Source organism: Sorex araneus, chromosome 5 (assembly GCF_027595985.1).
Source record: "Sorex araneus isolate mSorAra2 chromosome 5, mSorAra2.pri, whole genome shotgun sequence".
Lineage (NCBI taxonomy): Eukaryota > Metazoa > Chordata > Mammalia > Eulipotyphla > Soricidae > Sorex > Sorex araneus.
In genome coordinates this window covers 203,596,125-203,612,729 of record NC_073306.1, presented here as the reverse complement: position 1 = coordinate 203,612,729, position 16,605 = coordinate 203,596,125, and positions in this window count along the sequence as shown.

The window sequence follows — 16,605 nt, the reverse complement described above, 5'->3', positions numbered from 1 at the left end:
CAGGAAGGGAGGAACCTAGCTTGTGCTGACCTGTTTGGGAAAGCAAAAAGTTTGGACTCTTTTTTAAATGAGATGGGAAGTCACTGAAGGATGTGAGCAGAAGGAAACGCGACCTATGCTAAGAGCCACGCTGCTGTGTGAGAGTGGAGAGAGGGAAGGACAAGAAGTAGCAAAGCAAGAGGTAAAGGAACTAGGAGCATCTAGGAAAAGAATGAGGGTGGATTGATGAGGGTTATTGGACAGGAAATAAGCAAACCAAGGTAGCATTCTTCAGGAAACGTGGATAGAGAGTAGGGGTGTAAGGGAAAGTTTCTCTAATAAGGGTTCCTCAAGATGAGACCAATATGTAAAAAGTAAAGAGAGTGGCTTTCCTTTCATACTGAGAAGGCAAAACTGAATGAAGAGCCAAAGAAAGATTCAAGTCCCCAAAGATCATGGCTATTCCCTTCCTGAAGACACGTGCACACACCTATGTATTTCAAAATAAAACAGTATTAAGACAAAATAGGTGTAGACCAGTTCCACAGATTCATGTGATTTTTTTTTAAATACCATGGCTGGAGCGATAGCACACTGGGTAGGGTGTTTACCTTGCAGGTGGCCGACCCTGGTTTGATTCCTCTGTCCCTCTAGAAGAGCCGGGCAAGCTACCGAGAGTATCTCACCCGCACAGCAGAGCCTGGCAAGCTACCCGTGGTGTATTCGATATGCCAAAAACAGCAACAAGTCTCACAACGGAGACATTACTGGTGGAAAATGTGCACTGGTGGAGGGATGGGTATTAAATCATTTTATGACTGAAACTTAATCATGAAAACTTTGTAACAATATATCACGGTGATTCAATAAAAAAAAAGGCACGTTGGAGAACATGTGAGAGGGGGGATTTCATTTAGAGAAAGATGGCAATAATCCTGCTAAGAAATGAATGCATTGGTTTGCAGATGTTGATAGCAGAGGAAGGAAGCTTGCCATTAGGCCAGAAGCCAGTTGGATGTTTCTGGAGGTCAACTCTGATGAGAAAATGAATAGCTCTCTACTCCACCATTTTTTAAAATGCACTTATTTTTAAACCATTCCTCTATTTTGGTAAAAAGCAGAGTTGAGAGTTACTTTAGTTGGTGCAAATAAAATGTCAAAGGCAATGTATTGGTCTACTGACTTCTTCAAAGTAACCAAAAAAATGTCATTTTTATATTTAGAAATTCATTCTCACTTTGTTCTGTTTTGATCAGGGTGGTTTGCTTCACAGAGAGTACTGCAGTGATTCCTCCACCTATAGACCTTACAAAACATTGCATTAAATTGCTGACCTGTACTAATTCACTTTTGACTTCTCCAATTTATTTTAACGTTTGCATTTTAATATTTTTGACTCTCTGAAAAGGCGAATATAATATCTTTTTAACGATTTGGATTATGCAATTCTTTGGTCCACAAACTCTGTAAAGTTGAGGCGACTAACTCATTCGCCTTAGTAGCTCGAACAGAAGAACAGTGAAACAAAATAGATGCTCAGTCTGCTTGTCAAATGGAATATTTGCCCATTTGACATACTTGCCCTAAAACATACTTGCCCAAAGAATTCTGCAAGTGACTTGAGCTAGTTACATATAAAAAAGATGCACATTGGTTTAAGTTCAAAGATAATAAACTTCCAAACTTTTTGAATGTGCTGAAACACACTGAGATGTTGGGAATCTCAAAGGAAAACATCTAGACATAAATGGGAACAAAAACATACAAAGCTCTGTAGGACCTCTTACAGAGTCTGGATTTTACTTTCAGTAAGGCAGGATAAAGGTCTTAGCAGAGTGAAGCTAAGTTTCATAGCAATATGGGGTTAGTAAATCTCAGATCAGACTTTCGTTCTACAAAGAGCACTTTGGCTGTAGAATGGGAGTAAATTCAAGAGTGCTTGTGAATTGATGGACAGGGTGCTGTAGCAACAGCGAATGAGGAGTTCAGGATCTTAGGCAAGCAGAGTCCATGAAAAAGAAACAGGGTAGCATCAAGAGACTCACATGGTAGCATTGGCAAGACTGGGGATGAGGGTTTGGGGATAGTGAGACATGGTGAAGGCTCTTAGTTTATGACTGAAGCACAGGTACATGTTCAAATGATGGTAATGGCATTAAGGTAGCAGATATACAGGACTCTGAGAGCCTGGCAAGCTACCGAGAGTATCCTGCCCACATGGCAGATCCTGGCAAGTTACCCATGGCGTATTTGATATGCCAAAAACAGTAACAACAAGTCTCATGGAGACGTTATGGGTGCCCACTCAAGCAAATTGATGTATATCCAGTGATATACAGGACTGGTTTCAGGGAGTGATGAGAGTTGACAGTAAAGAGGCAAATCAGTTCTTTGGAACATTTTGAATACTAGATAACTAACTGCAGACTTTAAAGGAGAGGACACTACACATAAGTGTCCTGTACAAGTTCCCAAAGCCAATCTTCATAACTATTTTTAATAATGATTCTATATCTTTTTTATCAAATATTGAAGCTTCTATAATGTATTAGTGTTTTTTATTCTTATAAAATCTTGTTTTCTGTGTTCTGTCCCAATTAATGGTGACATATTCTACCTATCTACCCAAACTCATCACTTCAAAATGAAGAGTAATTAATACGTACTCTTTAGCAGTAACATCCAATGGGTTATTCAAAATGGACCTAATTCTAGTGTTGTTCAGATTCTCCAGATTTTTATGGTTTCCTTTCTGCTATGTCTGCCTCTAATATTTTCTCTGAATCGTTCTTTACTTGTACTATTGACAGAGTAACCTTTCTGGAATATAAGTTTGATCATATTCCTTTGTAACTTAAGAATATCAGGGCTGGAGCGATAATACAGTGGGTAGGACATTTGCCTTGCATGCAGCCAACCCGGGTTCGATTCCCAGCATCCCACATGGTCCCCAAGGCACTTCTAGGAGTAATTCCTGAGTGCAAAACCAGGAGTAACCCCTGTGCATCGCCGGGTGTGATCCAAAAAGCAAAAACAAAAACAAAAAAACAAAAAACAACAGAATATCAACAGAAGCTTGGTACCTAGGTAATCATGTATTAATAGCTTAATGGCATATAATCTGTTCAAAAATTTTTATAGACACAGCAAATCCCTTTTCACTTTACCAATTCTCTCTAAATTGACTTTGAACATTGCAATTTCGTGATGCTCCAATATATTGGCACTATGACTGCTATTTTCAGGTAGGTTTAGGACAATGGAGAAAGAGACCCTGCCCCAGTTTAAAGACAACTAACATACACATAGTTTCAAAATTAATTAGTGAACATTAGAGTTATAAATTGCTGCATTCAGAACATGTTGGATTCCTAACCCCTAGCATTGTGCATATTATTTTTGGAAATAAGTCTTCGCACATAGAATCACATAAAGATGAGAGTGATATTTGAAGAAAGGCAATAAAATTCTTTTATTTTATTTTTATTTTTTAATTTTTTTTAATGAACCACCGTGAATTACAGTTACAGACTTACAAACTTTCATGCTTACTTTTCAGTCACACAATGGTCGCGTACCCATCCCTCCACCAGTGCCCATGTTCTATCACCAAGTTCCCAGTATCCCTTCCCTCCTCCCCTCCCGTCACACCCTCCTCTGTGGCAGGTGCATTCCCTTTGATTTTGGTTTTGGGGTAACACCCAGTGGTGCTCAGCACTTTGATTTTGGTTTTGGGGTAACACCCAGTGGTGCTCAGCTCCTAGCTCTGTACTTCGTGAAATTTGGGGGACCTTATTGGGTGCCAAGATTGAATCAAGATCAGACACACAATATTTCTCCAACTCCTGCAACAAAATTTTTATCTACTCTCCATAAGGGTCTTTAATCAATTTCACTTTTTCATTTTGTTTCCAGAGTCTGTTCTGCTCTTTGAAGTCTCCCTCCGTGTGTGTTTTCCTTTGTGTGGTTCTCCTCACCTAGAGTTGTATACTTACCAATTCATTTCCACCTAAGGGACTCCATCGCGTCTGGCATGGTGACGTCATTACTGTTCTGAGTACACGTGCTCAGAGCGAGGTTAGGACTAGGATCAAGCAGATCGTGGTTTCAGAATCAATGGTCCTGCTTCTTGGCCTCTGGTGTGCGCTGCTTGGTTTAGGTCAGCCTCCCTAGTAGTGCTCAGGGGACCCAGGGTCCCTCCCGGGGATTTTAGGCCAAATGGACCTAGTACCTTCAAGTACCCAAGGATTTGGTGCTGCTTGGGCCCTTCAGTGTTGGATTATTACCCAGTTACCCCCGCTGCACACAGGACCTCCAGGACTGTTCCTGGCGATGCTTGGGGAACCAGGTGATGTAAGAAATCAAACAACTGTCCAGAGCCTTCCACCCTATACAGTCTTTCTTCCCCTTCCTTCTCCTTCTCTCTTCCATTTTATTTTTCTTGGGTTTTGGACTGTACCTGTTTCTGTTCATAATCGTTTTAGCCCTGCAGTAGTTGCTGTATATTTTTCCCCCAAACCCTGGTTGTTTGCAGATTTCCCCCACACCCACCCGCATACCCTGGTCATTGCAGCTGGCACTGCAACTTGCCTAGGCAGGCCTTTACCTTTTTGAATTAATGTTTTGGGTGTAAATGTCAAGAGGTGGAATTGCTGGTTTGTATGTCAAGGACAGAAGTAAATTTTCTTTTTTTGGAAAAGTCTTTGTGCTGCTATCCATAGAGATAGAATGAAAACACATTCCCATCACTTGTGGACAAGGGTTTCTTTTTCACCACAACTCTGGCAGCATGATTGTTTCTAGTTTATTGGATAGCTGCCACTCTCACGGGTGAGATGATATCTTGTTGTAGCTTTCATTTGCATTCATCTAGTTAGAAGTGATGATGAACATCTTTTCTTATGTCCAATGGACTTTTCTTTGGAAAAGTGTCTTTTCGCTTTCACATTCTTAAAGGCCTTATTGGAATTTTTGTTGTTGAGCTTTGTGAGTGCTTAATCATATTTTGACTCAGTCCTTTATCTGATGTATTGTGTGCAAATATTTTCTTTCATTCAGTAAGGTGCTTTTAAGTTTTAATCCTGTGTTTCTTTTGTCATGCAAAACTCTTTTGGTGTGGCAGCTTCCAAGAAGTGCTAGAAGGTGGGGGTAGGGGGGAGTGGGGTAGCCCCTGGCAATTCTGTCAACCAGAACATCAGTTCAGTAAAGGGCTCAGAATGTGATGCTGCCCAAGGCCAGGGATACCTAGTCCTCTCCAAAGCTGGTGTTGGGGGACCATACGGTGCAGGGAATTGAATCTGCGTATCACATACCCTAACTGATGTACTAGCTCCCAGTCATAAAGACTTTAAAATTTTATGTAGTATTTGTTTAATTTTTATTTTGTTATCTTTGTCTCTGGAGCCAAACCATTAAAGGCATCTCTGAGGTCCTTATGTGGAGTATTTTTCCCTAAAGTATTTTATGGAGTCTGGTTTAATCTCAAGGTACTTAATCCACTGAGTTATCAGCTTTGTGAATGGTGTGAGATAGAATTAGAATTTTGTTTTGTTTTACACGTGGCTATTCAGTTCTCCCAACACCATTTGTTGAAGAGGATTTTCTTAATCCACTTAATCCATCCCAGAATCTTTATTATAAATTAAATATGAGGATTTATCCCTGGGCTCTCAGTTCTATTCCATTAGTCTGAGAGTCTATTCTTACTCTAGTACCACACAGTTTTTATTATTATAGTTTCATAGTACAATTTAAAGTCAGGAAAGGCAATATGTCCCATAATTTTTTTCCTTGGTATTTCTTTGACTATTTGGGGAGATTTATAGTTCCTTGGAAATTTTAGTATAGTTTGTTTTAAGTTCTGAAGAATGCTATAGAAATTTTGAGTTTGTTCTAAGTTCTTGAAGAATGTTATCAAAATTTCAATGAAGATTGCAACGAGTCTCTGCAGTGGTTTGGATTTTAATTTTTTTAATTAAATTTCCTAGTGTGGGAATACTTGCATTCTGGTTAGGGTTGTAGTGCAGTTGTATTATAAACTTATAACATGAATATTAAAACTACTGTAAACCATGCTATCTCAATGAGAATTTTTAATTTTAAAAAAGTATTGGTTAAATGAAGGATTTGGTCAGTTTGATTGATAAGTGAATAGTTGAACAAATTATTACAGTATCTTGATGCCCTACTTGTTGCAGCTAACCTCCATATTTTTCAAGATATGTGACAAAATATCATATAAGAAGTCATTTATCTAATCTCTTACAAAACTTTCAAAATATGACAGTAAATCAAGTGTCATATGAAGTCTGTCATCTAATTTCAATTCATTTTGCTAATTTCAAAATCAGAAAAAAATTAAAAACATTAACATTTTTGTACAGTTATTCTTTCATTTATTCATTTACTCTAATACTCAAAAATTATTAAATTATCCCAGAACTGAGTAACTCTCAGTCTTCCCCCATCCCCCTCTACTCTGCTTTATTTCTTTTACTCTTGTATTTTATTTTATTTTATTTTATTTTGCCATCACTGAAAGCCTGAGCAAAGGGCATATAGTAAGACCATTGTGCTGAGCCCCAGCGACGGTGACTATGGCAGACGCCTTTGAGACTGTACATTTGAAGTAGTCTGGGGCTCATAAATTAGAACACTGGTTCTCAAGTCGATTCCAAGTCCATTTCAGGAAACCTAAGATCAGAGCAATTATTATGAAAATATTGATAACTTACTGCTTGAGTTCCTTTGGTTTTTACTCAGCACAGCTTTCCAAGCACTATGTTATTAAAACTAAACTGAATGCAGAAATCAGTATGCAGATGTAGTTACTTCTTCTATTAAGCCAAACATTTTTAAAAAATTGCAAACCATGAAACAATATTTCTCTTGACTAACACATTTTTGAAGCAGGTGTTTTATAATGTGACACCATACTAATACTAAATAGCTTAATAGTAGTTACTTTTTAAATGAATCCTTATAAAATTTTCTCAGTCTAAATTTTTAATATGATAAATATTGATAGATATAATCACATAAAAATTCTTTTGGGGGCACACAATAATTTTAAAACTGTAAAAGTCTTTTGAGACCAAGACTGTGAGAACCACTGGATTAGATAAACATGGACACACAAGAAATCCACTGCCATTTCAAGGAAATATTTAGAAAGTATTTCCTCTAGTTGGTGTATAGTTTGGGGGTCAAGGCAGACAGCAGAACACTTATGTAACTGAGGACACCCAACTCCTCCCTACTTTATTCATCTAAATCTATTGACTCCTTAGAGGAAACTCCTTCCTTGGGAATATGCAACCAGAACAGACACTTAACCTGTGACCTGACTTCAGATTCTGGCATCCATTCTCCAGGCTGTAAATCCCTCAAAGTATTCTTCTCCCAGCACCGTGGACTTGAAATCTGTTTGGGATGAGTCATTACAATCAGCTACTAGAGAGTATTACTTCTGCAATTTCTGAAATGTTCTTTCAATAAAGGAGTTATTCGGTAATGAGGAGAAATTAAGTAGCTTATAATCACAGATGTAGAATTTCAAATAAAAATCTAAAATGAAAAGCATCCTCAAACATTTTCACTTAAAACAAACAAATCAAAATGTCGATAAACTTCCACGTCATCAAGGCGTTCATCGACATTTTATACAGCTACTCAATAAATTAAGATACTCAGAGAATCTCTTGCCCGCATGCCTGGCTGTCTTCCCCGGGGCCCCTCAGAGGGGATGGGCTCCAGCTTCCCTTCCCACCCTGAGTAGAGCTCCCGGCGGCGGCGGAAGACCACTGGAACCTAGCTACAGCCATGCTCGAGGCCCCTCTCCACACGTTCGGACAGGCCTCATGCATGAAGGTACCAGCAGAGGAACCCAGGTGTGTGTAATCCCATCCACAGCAAACATTCAGAGAGACTTAAAGGCAAGTTCTCAGAAGCGCGAGGCCGCAAAGCGGCAGTGCGATATCTTTAGCCTTCTTCTCCCTCTGGGAGAAACTGGCAATCTTCTGAGAGTTTCCTGCCCACATGGGACAGCCTTGCAATCTTCCCATGGTGTATTTTCATATGCAAAACCCAGTAACAAGCTGGATCTCATTCCCCTGACCCTGAAAGAGTCTACAGTGCAACATCATTGGGAGGGCCGAGTGGAGAGAGACTTCTAAGATCCCCGGGAAAAGGACAAAATGAGATGTTACTGAGCCCGCCCGAGAAATCGGTGTTTAACGGGATATCGTGATCCTGACTCAATAAATATTTATTAATTACCTTCTCATTCTGTATTAGGTATGGTCTAAAAAATTGGAAATTCACAGCCTAAAAGACTGTATATATTCTATAGACAGTTCCTGATAGTCACTGATACTTGACTTTTATAAAATAATATAAAAATACTAGGATAACCTATGAATAAATTTATTGCATTTCATTAAGTTGGAACCTTTTTAAAGTAGATCCCACTGATGAACTGGCACTTGGCTTCCAATTAGGATCTCCAGTGGGAAGCTGGACTTGTAAGTTACAGTCAGTAATAAATACAGGATCAGAGAAAAGAATGGTATTACCTAGTTTAGGCTAATTTGTGGTTATCCCACGTCAAGATCATGAAACGGAAATAAGCATTGACATCTGAGAATGTGTTAAGATGAGAGATTACCTAGTTGTGGTTCATTGGCTTTTTCATCCAATATGCTGGCTAGATAGAGATCTGGGGATGATTTATTATTTGTTCCCTTTGAGCAAATAATGCTGTCTGGCATTATGGCAAAGAGTTCACTTAGTGGAACGCTTTTTACACAGACCAAGCAAAGCCTAAAAAACAATTTGAATCAATGAAGTACTAAAACTGAAGAGAATTCTTGATATTTCAGAGAACTATTATTGCATATTGATTAAATAAAAACTGTAGCATCTGGAAGACTTTTGTTGAGGCGAAACCAGTGGTAGACAGTCTTCATTTGGAAGATAAGACAACTTTATATCTCCTGCGAGGTCCAAATAGATTTAGGTTTTTTTTTTTTTGGCTATAGCTATATGAGAAGAAAAATACAAAAGAATATAAGTTAGGCTTCTGATGTTTGAATGCTAGATTGAGAAAATAGTAGTTCACATATAAAAGATCTTAGTGGAAAAATAATAATACTCAAACTATTGTCTTTTATCTTTTATGACTCTGGAGGTAAAGTTGTTACAGTTGCTGATATGGATTAGCAAATAGCAACATAAATAAGTTAAGTAAACCAACAAGCAAGAGATCATTACAATTAACAAAGAGTTTCTACCGGCCTAGTTATTGCTGGATGGTTATGGATGCCCTTTTGTAATTTGATAGTGAGGGCTGCCATTTATAGTGTTGTTGTGCTATTTCCATCTGTTGTTGGGTACATGTTATGTGAGTTCAAAACAGCTAATCCATCTCCAGTGACGGTGTATTGGGTTGTCCTGTGGGATAGAATTATTTCCTGGCATGTATAGAACAATTCTGCCTTAGATTTTAGTAGGGATATGCTATTCTTTTCTCAGCTGATACCCACCAAGTAATTACTGTGAAGAAGAGCTCATCTTGAGCACAGAATTTGCTTGCTTGGCTTTGTTTTAGTTTAGAGGCCACACCTGGAAGTGCTCAGGAATTACTCCTGACTCTGTGCTCAGGGATCACTGCTAGCTGTGCTCAGGGGACCATATGCAGTGTCAGAGATCAGTCAGGGTTGGCCACCTGCAAGGCAAGTGCCTTAACCTCTGTGCTTTCTGTCCAGTCCCTGAGTGCAATTATGTGAGTGTACGATTAGAAAACTGCTTGATAAAAGCTGTGATACAGACAAAGGTCCAGCCATAATCTAACATTAGAGACACAGGATGAAAGCAGGTTCAAGACCAAATGTGGGCTAGAGTACAGCGCACCTAAAAGATAAGTCTATTTATACCTCCCCTAGCATTCAGCTGTCATACAGCATAGAAGCACAAATCCCTTATCTTCTAACCCTCCCATCATCTTCTCCAGAAAGCTTCCAAATCTATTCTCGGGTTCTGATCACCTCACTGACCTTGACCCGCCAAGCCAATATAAACCCTGTGGAGCTGTTCGCATTACTGCTAGAGCCCACAAAATCAGGAGCATTCCTTGGGAGCCTTGCCCTAGCAGCCCATGGCATAGTGGGAAGCTTGACAGAGTGTCTAGAGACCCGTGGAAAATGCAATGCAGACTCTCTCACACAGACTGAATCGAACCCAAAGCCCAGCAAGGTACTTCTCTGATAAGCATGCATTCAACTTTCCAAACTGGCCTAGAGGCTTCCTAAGACTCCATATTGGAATATATAATATTCCAATATTATTCAGGAGGACTCTTGAAGCCATGTACACCTGCGTCTCTGACATGCCTCAATGGCACCTTACAGATCGGAAACTTTTAAAAAGAGCACATGGAACAGCACTAGAAATAGAACTGTTTTACTTTGTAAGCTCTAATCGCTCTGACTTTTAGAAGATCTTCTCCACAGCATAGCGACCTCATTCAAATATATATTAGCATCCTATTCAATACGCAGACATAAGTTTTGAAAATATATTTTTTTAGCTACCATGGGCTGGGAATTGGGAAGAGTGGGGAATTGAGATGTTAGTTTTATTTTGTTTTGTGGTGTCAGCAATTATACCCAGAATCTCATACATACAAGGTCTATGCTCTGACGCTGAGCCACATAAAATTTTTATAATTCAAAAAATAAATCATATTTATTTTTTTTAAATATGAGTGTTTTGTTTCCTGATATAAGAGTTACTTATTTAAGATACCTACATTAGAATTGCACATATTTGTAGTTATTAAACTTGCCTAATTGCAATTTTCATTTCTGTGGCTTCAAGGCATTAATTTTTTCCCCAAGCTTCATACAATTCTACAGGTACTTGATAATCTCAGGCCCTAAGTACTGTGACTGTATGCCGAATACTTCTATGAGTGGACTTTGAAGAGGGAAGAATGTCAAAAGCTACTTTGGGTCCTAAAAAGATCACTCTGACAGCAGTGCAAGGTGGGTCGGGGGCAGGTGGGGGAGGGATAAGAGTGACAATGAAGAGACAGTGAAGGGACAAGACTGACACCGGCTCAGGCAATATGCTGATGACAGTGGTGGTTAAGGGACATAGATAAATATTAGGGAAATACGAATGGCAGAACTGTCAGATTTGTAGTGAATTTTAGGTGGGGAGTAAGGGTGAGGAGATCAGGACTGCCTGAATTCTAAATTGAGAAAACAAAGTAGATTTCTGAAAGAGACACTAGACCAGGAGTTAGATTTTAGCAAAGATTACTTTGTTTTTGGATATGTTAATAGTGGAGGGTCTTGCTTATTAGATGCTGACTGGAAATGTTACTCAGGTAGCTGCTCTATATTAGTTATTTCAATCTCATGAATTTACAATGAATTGTTAGAGTGGCCTCAGGAAACTAATGCACTCAGTTCAGGGAATGGGAAGGACAGTGAGTGTATAAATTGGCAAATTTGAGAAGAGACATAAACTAAAATGGAAAAAAACCTTGCTTAGCTGGTATAAATACATACACATACATACATATACATGTAAGTATATATGTATATATAATCAGGAATATTTTATATGCACACACTAATGGGAAGACATCTAGAAGATAAAATATTCAGAATAAGGATAATAGGGTCATTATGGATATAAATAACGGATCAATAACTTGAGCCCTAATCCATTATGGCTGTAACTTTTAAAAAGGGGGATTTGATAGAGCAAGGCAGAGAGGACGGATGATGTCAAGTGACACAGGGGATGCTCATCTACAAGCTAAACATAAGTTTGCTCTTCTCTCATAGAGTCAAAGATTTCAGTATAATAATTTTGTATCTTTCTTTGTATGTGTTTTGTATGCATATTTTGATTTGTGAAGATTATTGGATTATATAGAGCATTTTATTTCTTACATTTCCATCTAGATATTATATTTTAATGTACATTTTTTGCTTTGTGAATAGGAAATATGCTTTTCCTAGGCATTACATAACGTCTCATGGCATATACCCTCCAATAATTTACATATTCATCTTCCCAGAGATACTTTCCAATTATCCCTCTGTCTCTAACCACTCCAACACAGAGAAGTTTCAACAAATTTTGTTTATGTCCCTATATGAACCCATGTAAGAATAGCTCTACAGTACATAGTACACTCAGTTGTGAATTGCCAGTGAGATAAATTTTCTGAATTTGAGTAAATCATGCAGACAGCTTTCCAGAATGTTTCATGCAGTTTACCTCTACCACTGAACCAGAGTTCAATTTTCCTGAGAACAGAGCCTTATTATCTTGCTTAATTAACATTCACTGTCCAAGTACAGAAAATAGAAAGTGAGAAGTCAGCTTCTTCCAGGATGGAAGCGCTCTTCAGCTGTTCTGATACACAGCGCTTGGACAAGAGTATGAGGTAACACACTCCTTAGTCCACTGAGTCACAGGCAAGGAAGAAAGAAAGGGAAAAAGAAAGAAAGGAGTGTGCCAAAGAGCTAGAGGTCACATTCAGGTCAAAAACATCCTTTGAGAAGGTAATTGAGAAAATCAACTTGAAGGATGGACGATTGTGGTCTTGGAGAATAATGACATTTGTGTGGGCTCTCTAGAAAATAACCTAAGGAAAAACTCACTGGCTAATTCTTAATTAGAGGGTTTTATTCCAAGGAAGCTAGAAAGAGAAATGAAGGAAAGGAAAAGAAAAACAGATTTAAGGTGGCACACTGCGAATGTTCCTACATCTTCTTTCGAAACTGCCACTGGACTATGCATCTAGATGACAGATTTTTCCAGATTTTTCCAGAGGTCCTGGGTGATCAGGAGAGGAGTTGCTGCTTTCCTCCTGGATCCTGGCCTTCGTTGGTCAAAGGTGGCATCATAGGGAATTGATTGCCTTACTTCTTAGGGGTATATTTGTGGGAGCTTTGCCCGGAGAGAGCTATGCAGAACCTCACTCGGCAGAGCCTGGAAAACTACCTGTGGAGTATTCGATATGCCACAAACAGTAACAATAATGGACCTCATTCCCCTGACCCTGAACACGAGTGATACAGTGATACAGTGATACAGTAATTTTTGGGAGCAGGTGGGGAAGCCAAATCAGACCCAGAGGCTAGAATTGCCCAGATATTCCAAATGTGGGGGGTTAGGAATCCCACATGAGCTTGGTCCTTATTCCAATGATGCTGAGAGGGAGGAAGTATCTCTGGGAAATACTATTGTGACTGTCGTAACTGGGGGAATACTGTTGTGACTGTTGTAACTGGGAGCAAGGCAAAGGCTGAAGCCTGCAGTGTCGCAGAGCTAGGACACTATTGACTAAGCGATTTTAGCAGAGATTCCAGGTCTGGTTGTGCATGTGGATGGCCGAGGCTGAGTGGAAATAAAGGCTATAGAACGTAAGAAGGCTGAGGAGTTCAAAGTGTCGGTCAGATGTTCCATACAGATTCTGAGGCCGCACACATAGAGGATGTCTGTCAAAGCTGTAAGCCTAGTGCGTAATTTCTGGACTCTGGCTAGATTATTTAATAAGCACCCAAAGGGAGGGTAAACATTTCTATTTTAAGAACTCAGCGTTCTATGGACTGAAACTCATTATTGACATATGAAAACAGAAAAGTTTATTCCTACGTTGGTGCTTTATAGTAAAATTTGTCATTACTTGATTGTGAGGTAGAGTGTTAATTTCAAAATCAAGTGTTACTCTTCCAAATAATTGTCTTTATTCCAAAAGGAAAATCAAGAACACATTTCCAATTCCATTGGATTCTAGAAACAAAAAATTCTCTGGCTTATGTATCATAACTCTCTATGCCTAATATTTGGATCAATAGTGAGTCCTGTACAGTAAAAATGAATCAGAATATCCAGTGCTCACAATCAAGTGGAGGAGATAAGAAACACAAAGTGCAAAGTGATAAATACTGTAGAAAACAAGCATAACATTGATGTCCTGAAGCAAGGGCATCTGCTCAAACACAATAGAATCATTCCACACAATTGAGTTGGTGTGTGTATGTGTGTGTGTGTGTGCATGTGTGTGTGTGTGTGTGTGTGTGTGTGGTTGAAAGGGAAAAGTGCTAGGATTCTAGAGGGAGGGAGGAAGGTGCACTGGTGATGGGTGTGCTATTGCAATTATGTGCATGGGAAACCACTAATAGTACTGCAAGTCATAGGACCTCGATAAAAATTGTAAGAGAAAAAGAAAGGGCATATACCCAGCAGTACTAGTTGATGTATTGAGGGAAAGAGAGAGAAGGATGCTAAGGGACTAAGAGAGGGAGGGAAGCATAGGTAGAGGAAGGGAAATAGGAAGCAAGGAAGGGAGGGATCAAGGACAGAATCCTGGGAACATTTAGAATGAGTGGATGAATGAGAAAGAACATTTAAGAAAAATATTGATGTGGGAATGGTCAGTTCAACATGTGGCCTCAGGCTGCTGCCTGGAAGGGCTGAAACTTTCTAAAGCCCCTGGTAGTATCCTTGGGGCTCTCCACTAAGGATTGGGTCATGGTTTCCTTGGGGAAGCATGTGTGGAATGGAACATGGTGTTCCGAGAGCTAGCCCCGGAAGAATGTGCTATTAGCTTCTCTAGAGGATGCAGAGACTCAGAAAACAGGACTCACTGTCAACTCCCCACTAACTAATCAGATAATTAAATAAATAAAATAGGACTGTAAGCTAAAGAGTGAAAATTTTTATGACTGGTTTAATATATCAAAAAGTCTCGAACTACCTGTGTTCCAAGGATAGAAGAATGAACATAACAATGCCACTTCTCTGAGGTTTAATAAAGGACGAAGACAACTTAACAGGCATCTGTGATTAGGGGTAGCTTACATCCTTGGCATCAGAGAGAAGAGAGGCATTTTCCTGTAGAGTCAGTGTCATTCATGGAAGAAGTTCATGACTTTGAGATGAATGATGCAATTGGAGACTACAGCAGGGCAAAACGGCAGGAGCCTGGTAGTGAAATCCACTGCAGTTCCATAACCTGTGCTGCTGGCACCAGAGAATAAGAACATCAGATGCAACTGGTATTTAACCTGCATTAGAGCTTGGTAAATGAAATATGGAAGAAGGACAGAATGTCCTGTGGTTCTATCCCCAACAATTAAAGTGGCATTTTTATTAGTCCAGGGAGTTAAGGTAAGAAAGCCAGAGACAAATAAAGGAAAGGGGGGGGGGGGGATAGACTAAAATGAAGAAGTTGGGATGAATCTTGAGTGGTAATCACCATGGTTTTCCCATGTCCACAGGAGATAAGGTTGTGACAGAAAAGAATTAGCTTGTACCTTGGGCTAGGCTGAGCTGGGGCTCAAACATGGGAAGCACAGGGCAGAGCACGGTGCTTGGTGGAGACTGTGACATCCTGTAGAACAGAGGCACCCAAGGCAGGAGAGAGCTGGTGCGTGAGCATCTGTGCTGCACCAGCAGTGGAGCCGGGAAGGCCCGGTAAAGAGAGTGGACAAGGCTCTGCTCTATTCCCCAACTCTTGGGCAGAGGAAGAAGAGGCCAAGACTTAAGACTCTGAACTCAGAGTCACTGGCTCCAAGACTTACTAGTTCTACAAAACTGATTGAGTTATTTAACTCTTCGGGCTTTTCTTCTGGGGTACCCTGACCTCCCAGGGCTGCGTGACCTCCTTAAACAAGTGTCAGTCCTACACAAAACTTCTCAGCCTAAAGGTGCTTTCTCCTCTCCCATCACTGCTTCTGACTCATCGTCCATGGCATTTCTCCAGCTGTCTCATCTCTGAAGCCCCGAGGCAGACTCTGGATCGCATCCACCTTCTCATTTCGGTGCCTATTCTGTGAAAGAAGAAGATTCTGGAGTTCAAGGGCAAATCCTGAAGAGCCCAGGTGAGCCATGAGCATCCTGGTCCCTTTTCCATCTCAACTGAGACAAGAAAACGTGCTCACGTATGGGCAGGCCACTCAGTTGAGGACCCATAGGAACTCAGCTGGAGGTTTCTCAGAAAGATGTCCCCACTCTTGTTCCTCATCAGGATTGTCTCTGCCTGACGTCCATGATGCTCCTGCTATCCGCAGACTCAGAGACAGACCCAGACATGAGCGTGTAGGCGTCAGGCAGGGAGAATAACGGAAACTTCCCGGCTTCCTCTGTTGTCATCGAGTTGCTAAAGTCACCTGCTAGAGCCTTTGGACCTTGGGACTTCTGACCATGGGACACAATAAATTTCCTTATCATGAAGATGTCTGAAATTGAGTTAATCATTAAATATCAGTGCTCATGTCTCAATTATAATCCCTTGTATACTTGGTTCCTACATATTTTCTGTCACAGTGTTTGCCACGGCTAGTACCTCACGTTATTTGTTTGATGCGTTTTCTCCCTAGCTGCTATCTCTGGCTGCTGAGATCAATATAGATTTTATTCACCACCGAATTCCCGGTTTTTAACACCTGGTCGGAGGCAGAGTGGCTGCCCAAGCACATTATTTGAAAGAATGACTTAAACGTCTAAGAAATCAGTCTCTTTCCCACTCCTTCTGCCCCCCACAACTCCTCAAGGTGGAGCTGATGGAATCTCACTAGGCTAGAACCTAGCACCCACCAC